The following is a 20,985-nucleotide window of genomic DNA, read 5'->3' as shown; positions in this document are numbered from 1 at the left end:
AAAAATTACTTACAGGCATGTTAAAGAAAAAGAAAACTCCTGCTGTTTGGATTTACTATTGAAGTAGTTGAAGAGTAGTTGAAAGAGTTACACACACACACACACACACATACACTGAGAGAGAGAGAGAGAGAGAGAGAGAGAGAGAGAGAGAGAGAGTTGTCCCTAGTATCTGTGGATGGTTGGTTCCAAGACCTTCCCACAGATACCAAGCTTCATGAATGCTCAAAACCCTGATATAAAACGTATGTATTTCCATATAACCTATGCACATCCTCCTGTATACTTTAAATCATCTCTAGATTATTTATACAGTCGCCCCTCAGTATTTGCAGAGGAGCCATTTTGTTCACAGAAACCAAGGGAACACACAGCACAACACAACACAACACAAACAGTGAATAAATGAGACATGAGGTGAAGAACACTCAAGCAATGAGCGTTGGAGAGAGACTGAGGATCTCTGATATATAGCAGGGTCTTCATTCCCATGGATTATGCATAGTGCTCTGAGCATGGCAAGTTTTGATTTTTGGAACTTTCTCAATTTTTAAAAAAAATATTTTTTATATGTGTTTGTTGGAATCAGTGGATGCAGAACCTGCTGATACAGAGGTCCAACTGTATGTACAAACACACACACCCCCAAATAGCACTCATTTTCTGCTGACCTCACGTGCCTTTCTAAGCAGCTGAGGAGATTTCTTTCTTGTTAATCAAATCTGTCCGCCAAGTGGATGCCGTTATGTCATTGATATCTTTCCCCAGAACCACTGTCAGAATCTAATGCACTCTTACTTCCAAGTTGGATCTAACAATAGCTTTGCAGGGTTCCTTCCCAACTCTCATATTCCATGAAGCTATAAAATGTAAAGAAGGGGGTAACCCCACTTTTAAAAATTAATCAGCTGATGAATATATATATGAAAATTAACCCAACATAAAGGTGATGGTCCATTCAGTCCAAAAGCTGGCACTTACAATGTACAGCATTGTTTCACGCTAACAGAAAATGACAGGCCTGTAGATCAAACATAAATAATAGAGAAAGATAGTTTAGAAATACAAATGACCTGTCCCCTGTTACACCTCTTTCTTTTCAGCTCCAGTTAGTATGTGACAGAGATGATGGCTAAAAGTGGGGGAGCGACAGTGTCGGTGCACGTGCGCGTGAATAAGATTCTGAACATCATTTCAGCTCACCCGAAAATTCAATGGACATCTTTAACTGGGAATGATGTCATCATCAGTTGCTTCTGGGCTGGGAGGCCAGATGCGACTCAACAAGCACTAGTAAGAGGCTCAGGGTGGACAGGAGGGCTTTTTTGAGTGTGGAAAAAACCGCTTTGGAGCGCTGCTCGCTGAACCAAGCCTCCTATTGCTGTTTGTTGTATTATGTTCCTGGTCTCACTGGCAGGTTGCAGGTGTCCAGGGGTACTGTGAGTACCACCAGACACCACCTCAAGTACCACTGGTGATACCCGTACTACTGGTTGAGAAACTCTGACATAGACTGTGGAGTGTTCTTCACATGTACATGTTTTATGTTGATTGGATGAACAGGGCAATCCTATGCCTATCTACTCAGAAATATTTATTTATGATCTAAAGTCAGATGAATGGAGCTCACTGCCAGGAAAGTACTTAAATAATGTAGTATAAATTACTATGAATAGATTCGGATTTGCTTTTCCCAGTGTTTGGAGTATTTCAAATGTTGAGGTTATTCTTTTCTTCATGCTGAATCCCAGCACTTCTACCAGCAGAAAGCAATTCTTCTGAGTACATTTCTACAGCAAATAAATATTGAAATATTTGGAAACCATCACAGGAGCATCAACTGACAAGATATTTTGTGCATTTTTTCCCCCTTAATGTGGGGACATGTGTTGGAGAAAATAACATTTCACAGCAACTAGTTTTGCTTGCTACTTTTTCTGCTGATTAATTTTTAAAAGTGGGGTTACCGCCTTCTTTACATTTTATAGCATCATGGAATATGAGAGTTGGGAAGGAACCCTGCAAAGCTGGTGGTGGGCAACCTTCAGTCTCGAAAGACTATGGTATAAGCCTACAGCACCCAGTATTCCCAGGCGGTCTCCCATCCAAGTACTAACCAGGCCTGACCCTGCTTAGCTTCCGAGATCATGCTATAAGCCTACAGCACCTGGTATTCCCAGGCGGTCTCCCATCCAGGTACTAACCAGGCCTGACCCTGCTTAGCTTCCAAGATCAGACGAGATCAGGCATGTGCAGGATAACAGTTGCTGTCCTGCAAAGCTATTGTTAGATCCAACTTGGAAGTAAGACTGCATTAGATTCTGACAGTGGTTCTGGGGAAAGATATCAATGACATAACGGCATCCACTTGGCGGACAGATTTGATTAACAAGAAAGAAATCTCCTCAGCTGTTAGAAAGGCACGTGAGGTCAGCAGAAAATGAGTGCTATTTTTCCAGCATTGTCATTCACTTAAAAGACTTTGAACTGCCATCATTCTGAACATCTTCAGCATCCAAATGCCACTTGGATTTACACATGAAGTGACCCATGAGACAACGGATCTTTTAATAAGATCCACAGTACTACAGGTTTTTAAAAATATATTACGTGTGTCCCAGATACTGCCAGTATTCATGTATATCAACACACTCAATAATGACAGATTTTCAGCGTAGAACAAGATTCATGTCCTGTACTACCCTAGTTTGAACAACTGAACAAGGAATGTGTGTCTGGTCTGATATAATTCCTGAAGTAAGTCCTCAAACAGATAAAGACATCTGTGGCCTACCCTACCCTCCATGGGGAGGATGGGGGAGCAATGGAGCAGTGTGCCATAGCACACTGGTGTGCTGCGAAAGGTTCGCAGTCATGCTGCAGGAATTTGACGCACAGCCTTGAAAATTGCTCTCTCTCAGCCTAGTCACTCTCAGCCTAAACTACCTCACAGGTTTGTTATGTTGAGGTGACTGAAGCATGCCCCAGAATGCCTTGCAGCACCCGGGCAGCACTAGTGCATGACCCACCAAAACTCAGGTTGCGAGCCACTGTTGGGTTGCATCTCACAGTTTGAGAACCTCTGTTTGAGAACACATTCCCACAGTCTGAGAGCCACTGTGTTAAGCCATATGATAACTGGCTTGTTCACATATCGCAGTCCTCATGTGGCACTGTTCCCACCATACATAAGCATCTTTGATGTCTCCATGTGAGTTTGTATGGGGGGGGAGCTGTAACAATGGGCCTAAGAAAGGAGAATGTTCTAGAATGTGCCCTTCTGCAACAGCGGGCCATAGTCTTTGTAAAGGTACAGCTACCAAACTTTGCACTCTGCTTGCCCTTTAATTGACATATTCAAGGAAATCAGTTACTGCTGCCATCATCTTTTTGATGCCATTGGTGCCTTATGTCCAGTTGTTATTTCCTCCCATAGGGTTTTTTTTTAATGCTGCCATGTTGATCTGAGAACAAAATGTCCTTGGCAGGTAATGCACCATTTCTTTTCCTTAAGAAAAGAAAGTTTGGTTTTATTTATACACTACTTCCCTTAAACTTGAGATTAAAATAAAGAAAAAAAGAAATACCTTTGACAGGAGGATAAAATTATTCCTGACTAATTGCTGTCCGTACATTTTTGGGTCATGCTCAGGAGAATATAGCTGTCTCTATATTTTCAACACTTAAGTTCCTTTCAATCATAGTTAGCTAGACTTTTGCCTAGGCTTCAAAGGGAAAGAAAATGGTATGTTAATTTATTCTATAACAGAGACTTCTGGACAGAGTTTCCAGGCTCCAGAGGCTATAACTAGTGATGAAGCTGTCAGAAATTGCTACACTTCCTCCAACCCCAAAGGAATCACGATGTCTCTGGAAAAATCAAAAACATATTACTGCCACTGAAACCTTGTTAAAAGTACAAAGAATTCTTAGGTATTCTTCTCCTCCTACTAGTAACTCTGCAATTATATTTTTTAAAAAATATCTTGCAAGACAGCAGAGTCCTGAAGTCACAGTCCAAACTCTTTATTTATTAATTAAAACATTCGCAACCTCCCTTTTCCATTAAATACAGTCACACCTCATTGCAAGTGGTGAACTAGTTGCTGAGACCCACACCCTGCACAAGACAGGGCAAAATATAACAGCATCTGATTGATTCAAGCTGTGGGAAGCCGTCTTACCCTAACAGGTTTTTTCTTTTCAGCCTGGGCTGCTTTATCTTCACTGTTTTGGGTTCAGCAACGCCGCACCCATCCCATCCACCTCCAGATTGTCTACGAGTGCAATCTGCAGAAGTACTTGTGTCAGCACAAGCCCCTTGGACCACACGGAAGTGTTGTAAATGTGCCATAAAGCATGTCTGCAGTGACTTGGTAGTCAAGGAAGCCGGCACGGGGCACACTCGTTTAGCTGGCACTTCTGCCCTCTCCCCTCAAAAATTATAGTTAATGAGTTTGCTGCTCAACCAAGTGCCAGACAATGAATTGTTTACCAGCACTTTTCCAACAAGAGTTCCACAAAATCTTCGGGTTCCTCCTTGCAAGCTTAGCAGGTCTTCAGTGTGCACTGTTACTACTCTACTCTTGCAATTTACTCCTGGGCTTATTTCCCCATTCACATAGTGATGGGAAAGTTTGATTCTTCTTTTCATTGTAAAGGTGAGGACTAAGAGGCTTAGGCAGCCTCTCCCACCCCCCTGCCCATAAACGGGGTGCAACCTCAGACAGACCTTCACAATATTCCACAAGGTGCCATGGAAAATATACAGGACGTTCCTCAGCAGATGAAACAACCTGGAAAGGAATCTCTGAAGGTAGGAACCATCTTTTGAGCCAAAAAGCATACATCAGTGTTGAAGTACAGTATTGCACCCTAACGTATGGCTGCATTTAAATCGTTATATCTTTCGTTTTATGGTCGTAAGAGGGAAATCTGTTCTTTTGCATTTAGAATTAGGAATCAGAACAGATGGCAAAAAAGCTTAGTTTAAACTAATACAGGCTTTGAAATCACCCCGTTTCCTGCATTCTCTAATGTAACAGACATTCAGTTCACCATAAAAGCTATTTGTGCTACAGTGGAATGCATTAGTGGAGGCATATATTTTGGCAAGTGTTTGCGGCATCAGACCAAACACTTTTTTTTTTCTTCCAGACTCCTTCAAACCTGGAGACGCGCATCAAATGAACAGGAATGGTGATTTACGAATATCCAGTGTGTAGCGTAAATTCCCTCCTGCTTAAAGTAGCATTTCTCAAACTGTGGGTCAGGACATGCGAGGTGGGTCACAAACCAATTGCAGGTGGGTCCCCAATTCATTTCAATGTGTATTTTATTTTTAATATATTAAATTTGATTCTACCATGGTATGTGAAATTTGAGGAAATGTGACAGATCTGTACTTTGAACAGGCTACTAGGTACAGTATATGCTTTTAACACTGATAGTCAATGAAGCTTACACCTGGGTTAATGTGGATAGGATTGCAGCCTTTAGGATGTCTGGGGTTGTTTGTTTTTTTAACAGATCAGCAACTGCTTTGGTGGGTTAGGAAGGTTTTTCTTCATTCAAAATTATTATTTTTTAAACTTACACTTATTGTAAACTTTTAATTTAGTTAAGGAGCAATCCTAACCAACTTTCCAGCACCAATTATTCCCTTACCTTGAAAATTCCTCTGTGACTCCCCCCCCCCACCAACTGCAGGATGCAGTATATACCCCATTGGCACAGCTATGCAAGTGCTGGAAAGTTGGTTAGGACTACGCCCTTAGTTAATTAGATTGTCATATGGGGGTGTCAAAATTTTTCCTGCTTGATTATGTCATTTCCAGTCATGATATCACTTCCAGGTTAATGACAACACTTCTGGTGGATCCTGAAAGATTGTCATTCTAAAAAGTGGGTCCTGGTACTAAAACGTTTGAGAACCACTGACATAAAGAACATGCACATAGAAATAAACAAGACCAGCACCCATAGCTCTTTTTAAGGTGCATGGCCACACAGCTTAAAACCTAGCCAAGCTGAGTTCCACGCAGCTTGGAGCTCAGCATGTCCAGAAGTCCAATAATGACATATGATGTCATCATCATGTTTCCGTAAAAGACATCGAGTTGCTGCACAGCAGTGCAGACCCCTTAGGAAGAATATTGTCAACATTGGCTTATTGACACTGAAGAATCTAATAACAAACGATAAATTTGTCATCAGACTTGACTATGTAACCAAGTACTAATGAAAGTTTGACTACTGTGTTGTCACGGAATGGCCAAACTATGTGTTATGATCTGAAATGCATACAATGCCTTGGACTATAGAAACTAGTTAATTCCAGAAAATACTTAAGACAATACATTTTCAAGAGTCAACACAAAACAGAAAATAGTAAGACTAGGAAATGTATCGAGCTTCTGGTGAGCTGCTTGTTGGCAAATGAAATGTGTTTGGCTCGGCAGGTCATATAACCTGTTGCAGGAGAAACATCTTAGAATGTCATGGCACACAACACAAATATAATATCTATAACTCATTAAAATGGATTAGGCAAGGCAATCATCTTTGCCTTTTCCCTTTTCATACAGTAGCTTGAGTCTTTGACATACCCTCCCCATCCCACCTAAACAATTATTTCCCAATTCACTGGTGAGTAACGGCAATAAATAAATCTGTTTCTTTGGAAAATGGAACTAGGTCAGGGAGATGGAGCCATTCCCCATTGGTTGAAATTAATTAAGTACCTAAGTTTACAGATACACACACATTTACCCAGGGAACTTAAATTGATTTCCTCCTTGCATAAAAGTCAAAGGATGGCACTGAGGATGAATCCACTGATTGCCCAGATTAGCTCACATTAGAAGGTTTGTTGTTATATATTAAAGAGAATTTTCAGATCACAGCTGTTAAGAGAAAGGCAGACTGACCTAAATCCTGAGGATTTGTATAATTGCACTGTACCATAAATGACAAAAATAAACTTTCAGAGAAACTGGCACCAATAGCATGTACAACCACATCCTTTTAAATTCTAACTGAGGGTTTTGTGAATTCTGAACTCCATGGCTGGAACATATGGCTGCATTCCACCATAGATACTTTTTGTAACCATAACTGCCCAGTCCTATCCATAGATGTAAGGCTTTCCTTGGACTGGCACTGGTTATATAGCTGGCGTAGATCTGAGGACATTCACAGATGATTAGGCAGTCTATCAAAGGGTAAATCAAAGTACCTCCTGCAGGCTATCCAGCCCTCCCCCAGACATAGCACACAGCACAGTCTCCATTGGTGTGGTTGCATGGTATAACATGGCAAGGGCTCTCCCCTCCTGATAATTTGGTTCTCTCATTTCTTGGAAATATGAACAAGATTTGTACATTTCCTCTTCAGTCATTTGTAGCTAACGAGTTTTTATGCGAGAACAAAGTGCTTATTTCTGCCCATGATCTACTTAATGATGTCACTTTCTACTTAGTGATGTCACTTCTGGCCTTCAGACGGCACCATGAATGCTTCCACCCACTGTATGAAGTGCATTTGACATCCCTGCTGTAGGTAGTACAGAACGTGCAAAGTGAATTGTGTGATGCTATATCAATCCCAGTCCCGGGCAGTGATCTGAGTCTTGAATGCTTCTTCGGAGAGGTGTGCAAATGTTTGTTATCTTACAGTACTTTACGTATTTGCCGCATGACAAATATATTTGTACACATATATTTCCAGCCAATACTTTTGCCACATAAAGTAGAAAGTTGTCCTTCCATTCAAAATGTCATCCCAACTATTTAATAACTATAATTATTCCAATTCACGTTATCAACCCGTTTGTCTCAAATTATCTGGAAAGCACTCTTAGTGCTTCTGGCTCCAAGCCATTTCAATCATGCATTCAACATTTCTCATCCTTTTCTTCTTTTTGTTTTGTTTCTTTAACTGAAGAACAATTTTGATAAATATCAGCAGGCACCATGGGTTGAATAAAACATCTGACTCTGATGCTGTAACACCTACTCCCTGGGGAAGCGGCAAAGAGAAACAAAATAATTTTTCAGACTTGCAACAAAATTAAAAAAGAACTCTCACTAAGTAGCTGAAGCGACACTGACACCTGTGTTGTAAATATTCATCACAGGGATTATATGTGTTGGCAAGAGGCAGTGTGTACTGAGTGAAATGAAGAGGGCTGACAACCCGTATTTTGTGTAGTAGAAAAGAATGAAGCAAGAGCACTGTATGATAGGTCCATTACGTAAGCAAAGGCCCCTGATTTTGCACCAAGTGACTACTGAGATAATTTGATGATAATGTGATGAATAATTCAAGTCATCATGAAGGCTGTAGTTTAGTGGTAGACAGTGGCGGACCTCCCATTCACTCTATGGGGCAAACACCCTGGGCATGAAGTCTTGCACACCTTTAGAACCCCACGGAAACCTCTCTGAGTGTCGGAAACTGTGCTTCCGATTTTCCAGAAGCACAGTTTAAAGTCTCAGGGAACCTTCAGAAGGCTTCCCTGATGTACCCTGGAGTCTTACAAGGCACTGTGCACTCCAAGTAAGTGGGGGGGGGGAGATTTGCATGTAGGTGGCAGTAGCATCCTTCAGGGAGCATCAATGCAGACCTTTGCCCTGGGGTACAGGTCTGGGGAAGTCCACCACTGGCAGGAGACCATCTGCTTCACATTCAGAAGATCCCAGCTCTCGACCTCAGCATCTCCAGGTGGGGTTGGGAAACTGGATAACCAGTGGGTCAGTTCACATGATACTGTACTGTCCAAACTGGACACATATGATTACCGCCATTCACACACATCCTTGATCAGTGGTTCCCAAATATTTTCAGCTGGTGGCTCCCTTGATCTACTGAGGCAATGCCCTTGGCTTCCTATTAGGGCTACAAATGTATTCAGGATTTTTTGCAAGGATTCTGCAGCTCCCCTGCCTGGTTTCTGCAGCTCCCTGAGGAGTCATGGCTCAAAATTTGGGAACCACTGATGCTAACTTCCGCATTAGTTCCTTTAATCATGATGGATATCCAAACTGTCCCTCTACACATGTTGCTTAAGCTTCTTTCACAGTACTTGGTGATTAGGCAATATTCAGCAGATTGTCAAATGTAATTAGAGTGTGTTGGCAGAAAGGATTAAACAAAATCTGGAATTATGGACTCACTTAAGGCTGTCTTGGCTAGCATAAATGTCATCTATAAACACATCAGTCATTCCAACATTTCTGTTTCTTTTTATGGCATTACCTTTATTAGTGGACTTCAGGGAAATTAAGGGTTAGGAAAAGATATTGGTCAACTTTTACGAGGAGAAGTAAGCGTTCTTGAATGAAGTTAAATATTTTACAAGAGTAAACAGTTGAAGGTGGATTGACCTGGTCTGGTAATTTCTTAATGCCTCCTATATGAATTTGATCTTGGAAGCTCCTATAGACAACAACAACAAAAAACACAAACCCTCAGGCAGAGCATATTCCAGATAGCCAATCTGTGTTGGGAGGTTCTCGGTAGTACAGAGCACTACACTCTTGTGGTCTTGAAGTTCTGCTTCTTGAGACCAACTTTCTCTGCTACTTGGTTGGCAACCTTCAGTCTCGAAAGACTATAAGCCTACAGCACCCGGTATTCCCAGGCAGTCTCCCATCCAAGTACTAACCAGGCCTGAGCCTGCTTAGCTTCCGAGATCAGATGAGATCGGGCGATAGTGTTCAGTATAGGGAGATGGTTGGCAACCTTCAGTCTCGAAAGACTATGGTATAAGCCTACAGCACCCAGTATTCCCAGGCGGTCTCCCATCCAAGTACTAACCAGGCCTGACCCTGCTTAGCTTCCGAGATCATGGTATAAGCCTATAGCACCCGGTATTCCCAGGCGGTCTCCCATCCAAGTACTAACCAGGCCTGACCCTGGCTTAGCTTCTGAGATCAGACGAGATCAGGCACATGCAGGGTAAAGATTTGATTCCATAAAATTATTCACAAGGAAATACAGGCACCCCCTGTATCTGCAGGTCCCATATCCATACAAATGGTTGGCAACCTTCAGTCTCGAAAGACTATGGTATAAGCCTACAGCACCCGGTATTCCCAGGCGGTCTCTCATTCAAGTACTAACCAGGCCTGACCCTGCTTATCTTCTGAGATCAGACGAGATTGGGCATGTGCAGGATAATGTGGTTCTCAAATTTCCCCACTGAGCTCATGACTCATCTCTCTTTGTTTGCAAACACTTTGGAAAAGGAAGATTTTTCTTCCTTTCATTTTGGAACAGGGGGTAGACATCAAGAACCACTCATAGCTGCTAGGGGAACACTACAGGAGGTAACTGTGAGGTCATTAATAGGAATTCATTTACAAAGGCTTATAAGAAAGAACAAATAAAGAACTGTGCAGAAAAGAGGGAAAATAAGCCACTGCATGGACAATGTTTGTGAGGCATTACTGGGAAAACAAACATCACCAAGATCTGGCAGTGGCTCAGAAAAGGCATCTTGAAGAAAGAAATAGAGGGTCTAATAATGGCTACAACAACAGGCATTAAGAACAAATGCAATAAAAGCACAAGTAGAAAAAATAACAAATAGCAAGTGCTGTCTCTGCAAAGAAGCTGATGAAAGAGTGGACCACCTAATTAGTTGCTGTAAAAAGATCACACAGAGTACAAGCAACGGCATGACAAGGTAGCAACAATGATGTACTGGAACATCTGAAAAAAAGACAAGCTACCTGCAGCCAGAAACTGGTGGGACCACAAAATTGAAAAAGTCGTTGAAGATGCCAAAATAATATGGGATTTCCAACTACAGACAGACACACACCTATGGCACAATACACCAGACATAACTGTAGTCGATAAGAAAGCAAAGCAAGTCAAAATAATCAATATATCAATACCAGGGGATAGCAGCCTGGAAGAAAAAGAACTGGAAAAAAAACAGCCAAATGCAAAGATTTACAAACTGAAACTGAAAGGCTGTGGCAGAAGAAGACCTAAGTGATCCCAACAGTGATTGGTGCTCTCGGTGCTATTCCAAAACACCTTGAAGAGCACCCGAACGGCATTAGGGCCACAGAAATTACCATCAAACAACTGCAAAAAGCAGCTCTACTGCAAACAGCTTGCATTTTGTGACAATATTTATAATATAAAAATAGAATAGAATCCAGACATCCCAGGACCTTGGGAAGGACTTGATGTCTGATTTAAAAAAAACAAAAAACAGTCAATAACATCTACCTGACTGTATGGAAATTATTATTATTATTATTATTATTATTATTATTATTATTATTATTATTATTATTATTATTATTATTATTATTATAATAAATGTACATGGTTTTGGGTATCTGAAATGGCAGCAGGAACCTATTCCCCATGGATATGGGGGAATGCCTGTACAACAAATACAACAGTTAGCACTTTCCTGCCAGGGCTAATCTGACACGATGGTCTCAGGTGGAAGATTTGGGAGGGCAATGAGCATTCCCACCTTTAACACCAAAACAGTGACCATTCCAGCAGCTTCCCTCCTTCGTGTTGGATCCCTGGAACCTCGTCTGTCTGTCTGTCTGTCTGTCCGTATGCGCATGTGGATCTCCCCCACCGGAGCAAATGCACTCCAGCATAGAGCCGCAATTAAGAAGGGAAGAAAAAGTATGTTTATCTCTGAAAACTGTGGGTGAGATCTCTAAACAACAGACTTTGCACTACATCTTTGTCAGATAATTTGCAGTGTTGTGTCATACAATTTGCTTGACACCCAGTGTTAAAACATATGGCTGCTGAAGTCAAATTAAGCAAGCAGCCTGCCTTTGCAGAATTGAAATGTCAGAATGATATCACGGATCGGAATGAAAATCCACTACTGTCCCAAGGTCAGCTCGCTCGATGGCCAGGTAAATACCGTGACCCTTCAAAAAAGCCAGTATTCAAGGGAATTGGTTATCCGTATCAGTCAAATGAAATAGTTGCAGCTACTCTACCTTGCTCATTGTAAAGGCTGGCTGGGGCCCTTTATTCCCTTATCTGCTACCTTGGAGGCGTACCATGTTGCTTATTGTTTGGGAGAGGAACTCTAATTGGCTGAATCTAGGATACTTGTGGATTTATTCATGCATGTGAGGCAATGGAGTGAATTTGGGGATCTCAAGTGCTATCAACAGAGCCGTCTACTGCAGCTTAATTTGACCGGAACAACCAGGAAACAGGAAGTAGTGCTTCAGGCTGAAAGGGGAACTCCTCACAAGAGACAGGAGACAGGATTGATCAATGGCAGTTGGAGCTGCAGACCTCTCATGCCGCAACAAGTGAATAGAATGCCAACTAGCAAGTCATAGGGTGTAATCCTATCCTGTGCTGGAACAGTCAAGCCAGGAGGCTTGCACAGTATCCAGCGCAGGATAGGGGCCATAAGCGGCTTAACCAGAGGCAAAGGGAAACATGGAGATGGTGTTACGTGAAAATCCCCTTTTTTCCTTTTAGTTGTGATTTTATATCTGGTTATGTTACTATCGACTAAAATATGCAGGCTTAAACTTCTAACACAGGCCAAATTCAGGTCAAGTCACAAGCTACACAACCTCCACCACTCTAGAAAGAAGTCTGGCATAGTAAATCATTGTTTACGTGTCTCCTACATTACTGTATTCACACAAGCTACATAACCTCCACCTCTCTAGGAAGAAGTCTGGCATTGTAAAACATTGTTTGAGTGTCTCCTATTCATTGTATTGTTTTAACTCAATCACTGTTGAAGTACTCTATGCAAATTTGAAATGCCTTCCTGTAGCTACTGTATTTACTGTATTGTGTAAGTTCCCCCAGCTAGGAAGACGGTCATTTGACCCTATTGAATTTCGCTTATAATCCTTTCAATGTTTTACATATTCCAAGTACCCCACTGTGTGGTAGTAAGCAAGCACATCCAGCTCTAGGTCACACCCAGCTCATGCAGGTCAGCAAAAACCCTTCTTAAGAGAGGGCTGCCCAACAAGCTCGCTCTCTCTGGCTCCCCCTCCAAGGACACAACACATCTGTGTCATGTCAGAGGGTCCTCCCCTAGGACTCCCCCCCATCCAACTGCTCTACAAGACAGGTAACTATCTCGCGTCTGGAACTCTTTCCCTTCTTCCCCCCCTTTTTTCTCCCCTTCTCTCCCCGTCTTTAGTCAGCAACTGGGTTTGGCAGACCAGGGATCCCTAAAATCCTTCCCTACAACCTCCCCTTTTTCTAATTTCCTCGGATGCACCAAATACTCTCCACACGCAACCACCATGAAAGCTAGGTACACTGGATTCAAATACTAGAACCAAGAAACATATACTTACCATTTTTCCATGTGCATTATGTTTACCTTTGTGCTTCTGTAATAAAACTATAATCTTTTAGTGAAAGTTATCTTTCTCTCAGTCTCCTTTTTAAGCTAAAGGGAATTTCTCTGCATTAGGCCGTCTTGTTATCCAGCCTGCGATCCTGAGGTTCCAAAAAGGGTAGTGTAATAATTCCCCCTAAACAAAACAGCCCTTTTGGTAACAGTGGCACAAGTCCAAGGACAGCGGAGTGGCTTGAGGCCGCTCTGTTGTCCCGGGAACAGGGGTTGGGATCCAACATAACTGCCGGATCCCAGCCCTGCCTCCTGCTCCCATCTGCCCACCCCCGGGGCTGCCCATCGCCCGCCCAGTGGGACTGATGCAAGCATCTGAGGGAAAGCCGACACAGAGGCTTATGTAAGCCTCCACAGGATGGCGCTTCTTGGAGCGCCGGCCCGACTTCCCCTTGAAGAGGCACAAACATGCTTTACGGCATGTTTGCGACCCTCCCAGGCCGGCCCAAGGGACTTGGGCCAGCCTAACTACTAGTTAGTATTGCGCCCTTAGGCCGACATACAGCAGAATGGGATGATCCAATGGACTGTGCTATTGCAGACAGGAGTTGGCACAGACCATTTTTGAGCATCTCCACACATATTAAAGAATTCCTCCCAGCAAGTAGAAAACAAGAGGGAAGGTTCTAGCCCAGCCTATCCCTTCTGTATGGCAGCCCAATCCTAAGCTGCCTAGAACCCAGAGAAGCAGCGGCACCAAAATGGCTCCCATGGCATCCTATGCATGCTGGGAAGCCACCGGTATCTCCTCAGGGGAAGGGGACATTTGTCCGCTTTCCCCCAGGTAAGGGCCCAGGCTCCACAATGGGGATACTAAAGCTGGAGCTGGCTATTTTGCCAACACAAAGTTGAGAGGCCCCATGTCAGGCCAAAAGGTATGACATGGGCTTCAGGATACAGCAGAGCAGACCTCTGTCGATTCCACCCCCTCCTGCTGGTGGAGGGCCAGCGCTGAGGGCAAAGGATTGGACCTTGTGTGCTCTGCTTGCAGGGAGATTTTTTTTTTTTAAGAGCAATGTGTAAGAAGGGTGATCTTTCATCTGCAACCCAAAGTGGTACAGTCCCGTTTACCGTGTCAGGTCTCCAGACACTTTGTTATGGTTGCATGTACGAACTGCCTCTGAACACATCAGAATGGCTATGCTCTGTACAATTCATTAGGAAGACCAAATATCAAATTGTATGAAATTCCTCCTCCTATCACAAGGAAGGGGGGGGGGCATTATGAATGTTGTCTTTGAATGTGCCTCTGATGTACATTTTCATTTCAGGTCATTTTGAGGGGATTAGGTTTTAAGCCTGTAGAGCAATTTTATACCATTAGTGCTCTTTACATGTTTATAAGAGCATCATAAATTGGAAATGATTAACATCCTGGGAGTTTGCAATTTAAAAATGATGTGTCTTCAAATTATTAGGACTAAAACAGTTTGGAGGCAATTAGGTGTTCTTTCCTTCCAAGCAGAAATTATTAACTAAGACCTGAAATGTAGCACCCCCTCAACATGATTATTTTATTTAATATTCACTTTGTGAATCTGTAATGATTTCTCTAAAGTCTGTTAACGCACAGGAAGAAATCATCAGTTCTTCCTTTCAGGAGAAACGAAGCTGTAGAATAATTAGTATTTTCAACTTGTATAATTACAATGGCTCTTCACAGAGTCTTCCATTGTAGACAATTTTGGGAGACAAGGGGAAGATCTTACACTGCTATCTTCTGCTGAACAGCTACTTCAATAAAGTCCTAAATGAGAAAATAAAATGTAAATTTGCTAAGGTAATTAACAACAGCCTTTCGCTGTTTCAGAGTATAGCTAAATGGCGGTTGACTAACATTTGCATGGGCAAATGCGCCTAACATTTGTTTGGTCAATGAGTCAGATTCAGATTCAATTTATTTGCTTAAAACCATAGGTCGTCACAATACATTAAAAGAAAACAACAACAACAAAATATATAACAATAACCAATAAAAGCACTCATCCTTAAGATTTATGGAGTTTTGCACATATCTTTTTTGCGGCTTTAGCAAACTTTGCTACTTGATAGGTGATAGTAACATCTGTACCCGCAAGCAAACTGCATAGCTGGACAGACAAGGGTCTATCATGCAATAGTCTAAGTATACCAGCAAGGAATTGATTCCTAGGATGTTCATACAAGGGACAACTTAATAAATAGTGAAAGATATCATCAATAACCCCTAGTCCACATATACAAACTCTTTGATAAAAGGGGGTATTATTATATTTCCCCTCCAACCAGGCCGATGGCATACATTGAAAGCGAAGGGCGGTCAATGAGTCATACAACCCCAGTTTAAAATGTAATTCTAAGAACCAGCAGCCTTAGGGCCCAATTCTATTTTCTCCCAGAACCAGTGCTGAGCTCCAGCATGGCACCAGGAGAGTAAGCTGAACTGGTGTTGGGCCCAGCATTGGGAAGCCAACGCCATTGGAGTGCCAGCGGTAAGGTGCATCACTGGCCAGCGGTGTGGGGTTTCTGAACAGGAGGGGAGGTGTTCCAGGGTGGGGAGAGGGGAGGGGACGGCAAGGAGAGGAACTGAGGCAGAACGGAGATGGGACTGGCGGAACCCTGCTCTGCTGTATCCTATGCTCCGCGACAGACTGGAAGGACCTGTACAGAGTTTCTCCAGTCTGCACTGGCAAAATAGCCAGTGTAGACTGGAGGAGATTGATTGCGGCCCCTGAGCCCTTACTCAGGAGAAGGGGATGAAAATGGCACCACCACCATTAGGATTGGCTGTAAAACCAGCCTTGATCCTAGACTACATTTTCAGTTGTCCCCTTTTGCAGACCCTATTTTTATACATAAGTATTACGTAGCCTGAGGTTTCATCGTATTAAATGGAAAATTCCAGAAATAACAATTCCTAAGTTTCAAATTGCAAGCCGTTCTGAGTAACATGGTGAAATCTTCCCACCCCGTTGCACTCGTGGTTCATCTTTCTTTATCCTCTCTACCGACACTGCCCCACTTTACTCATGTCAGTTAGCCTCTAACATTCTTACTATATGCATTGGTTGCTGTGTTATCCCAGTGTTGTTTTGAAAATAAATTCATCACAGGTATGTAAGTAAATGAAAAATGACTATATATAGGGATTTGCTACTATCTATGGTTTTGGGCATCCATGGTAGGTCTTAGAACGTATCACTCATGGACAGAGGAAGAACTACTGCACTGTGGAAAAACATATGAACCATGGCTGTCATTTTAATAATGCAGGTGACCCACAGAAAAATATAAATGCATTTAAATTAATCTCAGATTCTGGCACTAAAATGCTACTTATTATTCATTGGTTTCAATGTGACTTTTCTCATTGGATTTTGTACACATTCAACTGGATACTATAGCAATGTCCACCTGCTGTGACTCACCACATCCTGAAAGAAAAATCTTCTAAAAAAAATCTTCTAAAAGCGAATTAGAGAGGGATGTGGTGATTTTCAATGGGCCTGTACTTCACAGGATGTACAATCCCACACAGAATCCTGTTTATTTTGATCCTATCCAGGGCAGCCCAATCCTATCCAGGACTTACAGTAGAAGATCTTGCAAAGGATGAACAGTTAGAACAAAGCGATTTACATTGTAAAACAAATCAATAAATGGTTCCGTGTCTCCAAAGGGCTCACAAAGTTAAAAAATAAAAAAATAAAAAAATTCCAGCAACAGCCACTGGAAAAGACACCATTTTGGGGTGTAGAGGGGCAGTTGCTCTCCCCCTGCTAAGTATACCACTTTGAAAGGTGTCTCTTTGACCAGTTAGCAAGGGTAGCAAACAATATTGCAAATATTATTGCAAAAAAAAATAATAATACCAAAAGGTATACAGAGATCTATGATTAAGAGAGTGTATCTGGACAGAAAAGATGACAGAAAGACAGAAAAGGATTCTTTATCTTCAAATGTTTTCAAATTACAGCAAAATCCTTATTACCGTATTTTTCGCTCCATAAGACGCACCTGACCATAAGATGCACCTAGTTTTTAGAGGAGGAAAACTTACTTTTAAAGTAAGCCTGCCCTCCCCTTGTGGCGCCTGTGCAAATGAGGACCTTGCCCCTAGTGCAGACCTTGCCCCCAGTATTCGCTCCATAAGACGCACACACTTTCCCCCCCACTTTTTTTTTGGGGGGGGAAAGTGCGTTGTACGGAGCGAAAAATACGGTATTTATTTATAAGCACCACAGCCAACCACGCAAGCATAAGCAATTTACAGTAAATGTGCTATATTGCTGTGCTGTGTTGGAGTCAGTTAACAGAGAGAGATAGCAGTTAATTAACAAGTGCTGTTCCCAGACCACTGGTCGTGTCATTAATATTCTTGATACACAAAGTGCTAAATGACACAGAAGGCTATTGATTGGTGATACATCAGTCAAAGAAGGAAATCTTTATCGTCACTAGGGCTACTTATACTGCCCATAACCAGAGCACTACCTTACTGCATTAAGAATTTGATTAACATGTTGCTTAGCAAAATTGTTCTTCGGCAGAAATAGAAGTGACATGAAACATTGTTTTAGGTGAGCACAGAGATGCAGGAGATTGTGATTGAACCGTAGAGGGCGCTGACCTGATAAGACCCAGAGATTGCAGGCTTCAAGAAAGATTCAATGACAATTTTGGACCAAGAGGGAGATTTGCATTATATTTCTGGGGTTCCTTTACTCACGAGAATATTAAAACTCTTGGCCACTGCCACCGCCAATGCTCATACGCCACCCCACCTCTAACATTTTTCCAAGTATTGTGTTTCTCCAGAACTTGGCAAGGTTCTTCTCACTCCCCCAAATCACCCCAGCACCCTCAAATTTACCAGCATTGATGACTGAAATATACTGGACCAATACTAATTAGATACTTGGAAAGGAAAGCTGAATGTCATGGTCCATTCCTCACAGCACAATCCTAGGCATGTCTACTCAGATCAGTGGTGGGGAAGGATAGCTCCCCCACGGAACGGTAAGCGCCATTCATGCGAGGGAGAGAAAAGGCAAGGTGCCAGATCTGACCCATGGGACAGGGTCTGGAGAACCCTGCTCTAAAGTAAGTTATAAACTAGGTTTAAACACTGTGCTTTGAAATTACAGTCAAACCACACCCACAGCAGGAAACAACTGCTTGAGATGTGAAGCCTCAGGGAGCCCTCACTCTTGGCAGCTCCAAAAATATAATGTGAGATGAAAATAACATGTTCAAAAAAAAAAAGAAGCGTATTGGTGTTGATAATGAACTATAAAGTGATGAAGAAACTTCAAAAAAGACAGCTGCTCTTATAAGAGTGTGATGGTGAGGCAGTAATACTTCCTGTCTTTCGCTGATTTTAGAAATGGGCTATGTCAGCATGCCAGATGCAAGGGAGGGCACCAGGATGAGGTCTCTTGTTATCTGGTGTGCTCCCTGGGACATTTGGTGGGCCGCTGTGAGATACAGGAAGCTGGACTAGATGGGCCTATGGCCTGATCCAGTGGGGCTGTTCTTATGTTCTTATGTTCTTATGCTTTGAATTCTGACCTCCTCTTAATATTATTGCTAAAATTATTTGTAAATATAAAGGACATCAAACAGTCCTCCTATTTTTCAAAACTTTTTTTTAACATATAGAACAATCACAAAACAAACTTTTCATAAGGCTTTTCATAGAACAACCAGGACCAGTGTTAGACATGTGTGCTGTGGCCGAAGCGATGCTGCTTTGGCTCTGGATATAGTTAAAAAATGAAACTGTCATGGCTAAATATAATCAGATACCACACACTCGCACAACACTCTATGCGCGCCAGTCAGCGCTATCATGTAGTGGGGTTTGCCCGGCAGTCCACATCAATGGCTTTTGCCTGCGGGGACACAATGGAAACTCAGTGGGATCAACTCAAATCGCATGGTGAGTTTTGAGGCTGTGGCTTTGAAGAGTGAATAATTCATTTTTCTTTTTTTAAGGATGGCACAGCTTCCCATTCCTCTGGTTGCTTGCGCTACATCTGATGCTGATTGCCGACTGACTGAGATTGGTATTCTGCTAATTATTGTTAGTAATAATTAGTACTTAATTTTTCCTTATTGCAATCACTGACCTACCAACAGTTGCTATTTGCAGAGTACACACTGGATGGACTGACGCTGAGAATTTACCCTCTCATTCCTCACAATGGAACACTATACCTGTTCATATATGATTCCCAATGAATATTTCTCATTTGGTGTCCTAGTTTGGCTATGGCCCCAATCCGGGTGGGGGGGAACCCCTTTGTCACATGTAAGGATGCGTGGGCATTGTTTTGATGAAACAACAGTAGTACTCGCTGTTCTGAAACACTCGAAGCAATTAATTACCACCATTCAGAACTGTTAAATGCATACTTCCTGGTAATTGCTTTTAAATTATTTAATTCGGCACATACATTATTTATGAGGCACCTTGCATACCAAAAAGCTTCCAAGAGGAAAAAAAAAGAAAAAGAAAAGAAACATCTAAGGAGTCATAAAATTGGTTTTATAAATACACATTATACTTGTAGATATATCGACAACACCGTACAGCATAATGCATTTAAAAAAAAATTGAACAGGCATCCATTTATACATGTACTAGAACATTTCTATTGTGAAGTTTTGCATAAGAAATTCATCTAATTTGCACTTAATGATAAGATTTTTTTTTTTTTTTTTGGGGGGGGGGGAAGTCCAAAACTAAAGAAGACTAGGAATTGGCATAAGTGTTCAACTGGTGGAATAGGAGCTAGACATGGGTGTGCTCCCAACATTTTGCTTGAGACTCAGACGTGCAAACCTGCCAGAATCTTTGGCTGTGTGTGTGTGTGTGGGGGGGGGGTCCTTTGGCCAAGCCCCCCAATCTTCACTGAGTCCCCTTGGTCTCTCATCCACCCCACTATCCCCCCTTCATAGCATTCGTCTACTTCCTGCTTTGCTATCTTCTGCTTTCTCTCTCTCCACAATCCAAAATTAAGTATACAATGCTGCCATGTCACCCTCTGACCCTTCTCTGCTTCTAACTGGAAGGCAAGAAGGGGGCACAACCACAACAGTGGTGTAGACTGATTGGACATCACTTTTCTCAGTATATGGAAACAACTGGAATTTTTTTTCTGGTGGCATAAATATCCTAGTTGATGTCCCCTGACAAAGATTCCATCAAATAAAATAAAATAAATTGAAAGATTATTTTTCTTTTCTTTTTTTTTAATGAAATGGTCCTTAATAATAATTTGGGTCCCAGCTCTTGACAACACAAAGGGGAAGCTCCAACTGAAATAAAAATCTTTACATTGCTAAAGGCTTTTTGGATCAGTAAGTTTCTTGGAGGTTGTTGAGTCAAGGCTTGAGACTGCAAGCTCCATTTTTTTTGAGACTTGAGAGTTTGCATGGCATGTCCACCAGCCTTAACACAACCTCCTTTAATACTTCTAGCTTCTCCTTTTGCAATTGAGGCATTAACCACATCCACTATCTGTTACCCTGCACATGCCTGATCTCGTCTGATCTTGGAAGCTAAGCAGCATCAGGCCTGGTTAGTACTTGGATGGGAGTCCGCC

General features: G+C 42.1%; 2 pseudogenes; both read right to left on the bottom strand.

Annotated features, from left to right (window-relative positions):
• Window positions 1-2,155: 2,155 nt before the first annotated feature.
• On the bottom strand, window positions 2,156-2,272 carry LOC136658073 (5S ribosomal RNA; annotated as a pseudogene).
• A 7,346-nt stretch (window positions 2,273-9,618) lies between these two features.
• LOC136658136 (5S ribosomal RNA) lies at window positions 9,619-9,741 on the bottom strand (annotated as a pseudogene).
• Window positions 9,742-20,985: the final 11,244 nt, after the last annotated feature.

The sequence above is a fragment of the Tiliqua scincoides genome, chromosome 7, assembly GCF_035046505.1.
Source record: "Tiliqua scincoides isolate rTilSci1 chromosome 7, rTilSci1.hap2, whole genome shotgun sequence".
Taxonomy (NCBI): domain Eukaryota; kingdom Metazoa; phylum Chordata; class Lepidosauria; order Squamata; family Scincidae; genus Tiliqua; species Tiliqua scincoides.
The sequence above is the reverse complement of the archived record's forward strand: the minus strand, read 5'-3'. Positions and strand labels throughout refer to the sequence as shown.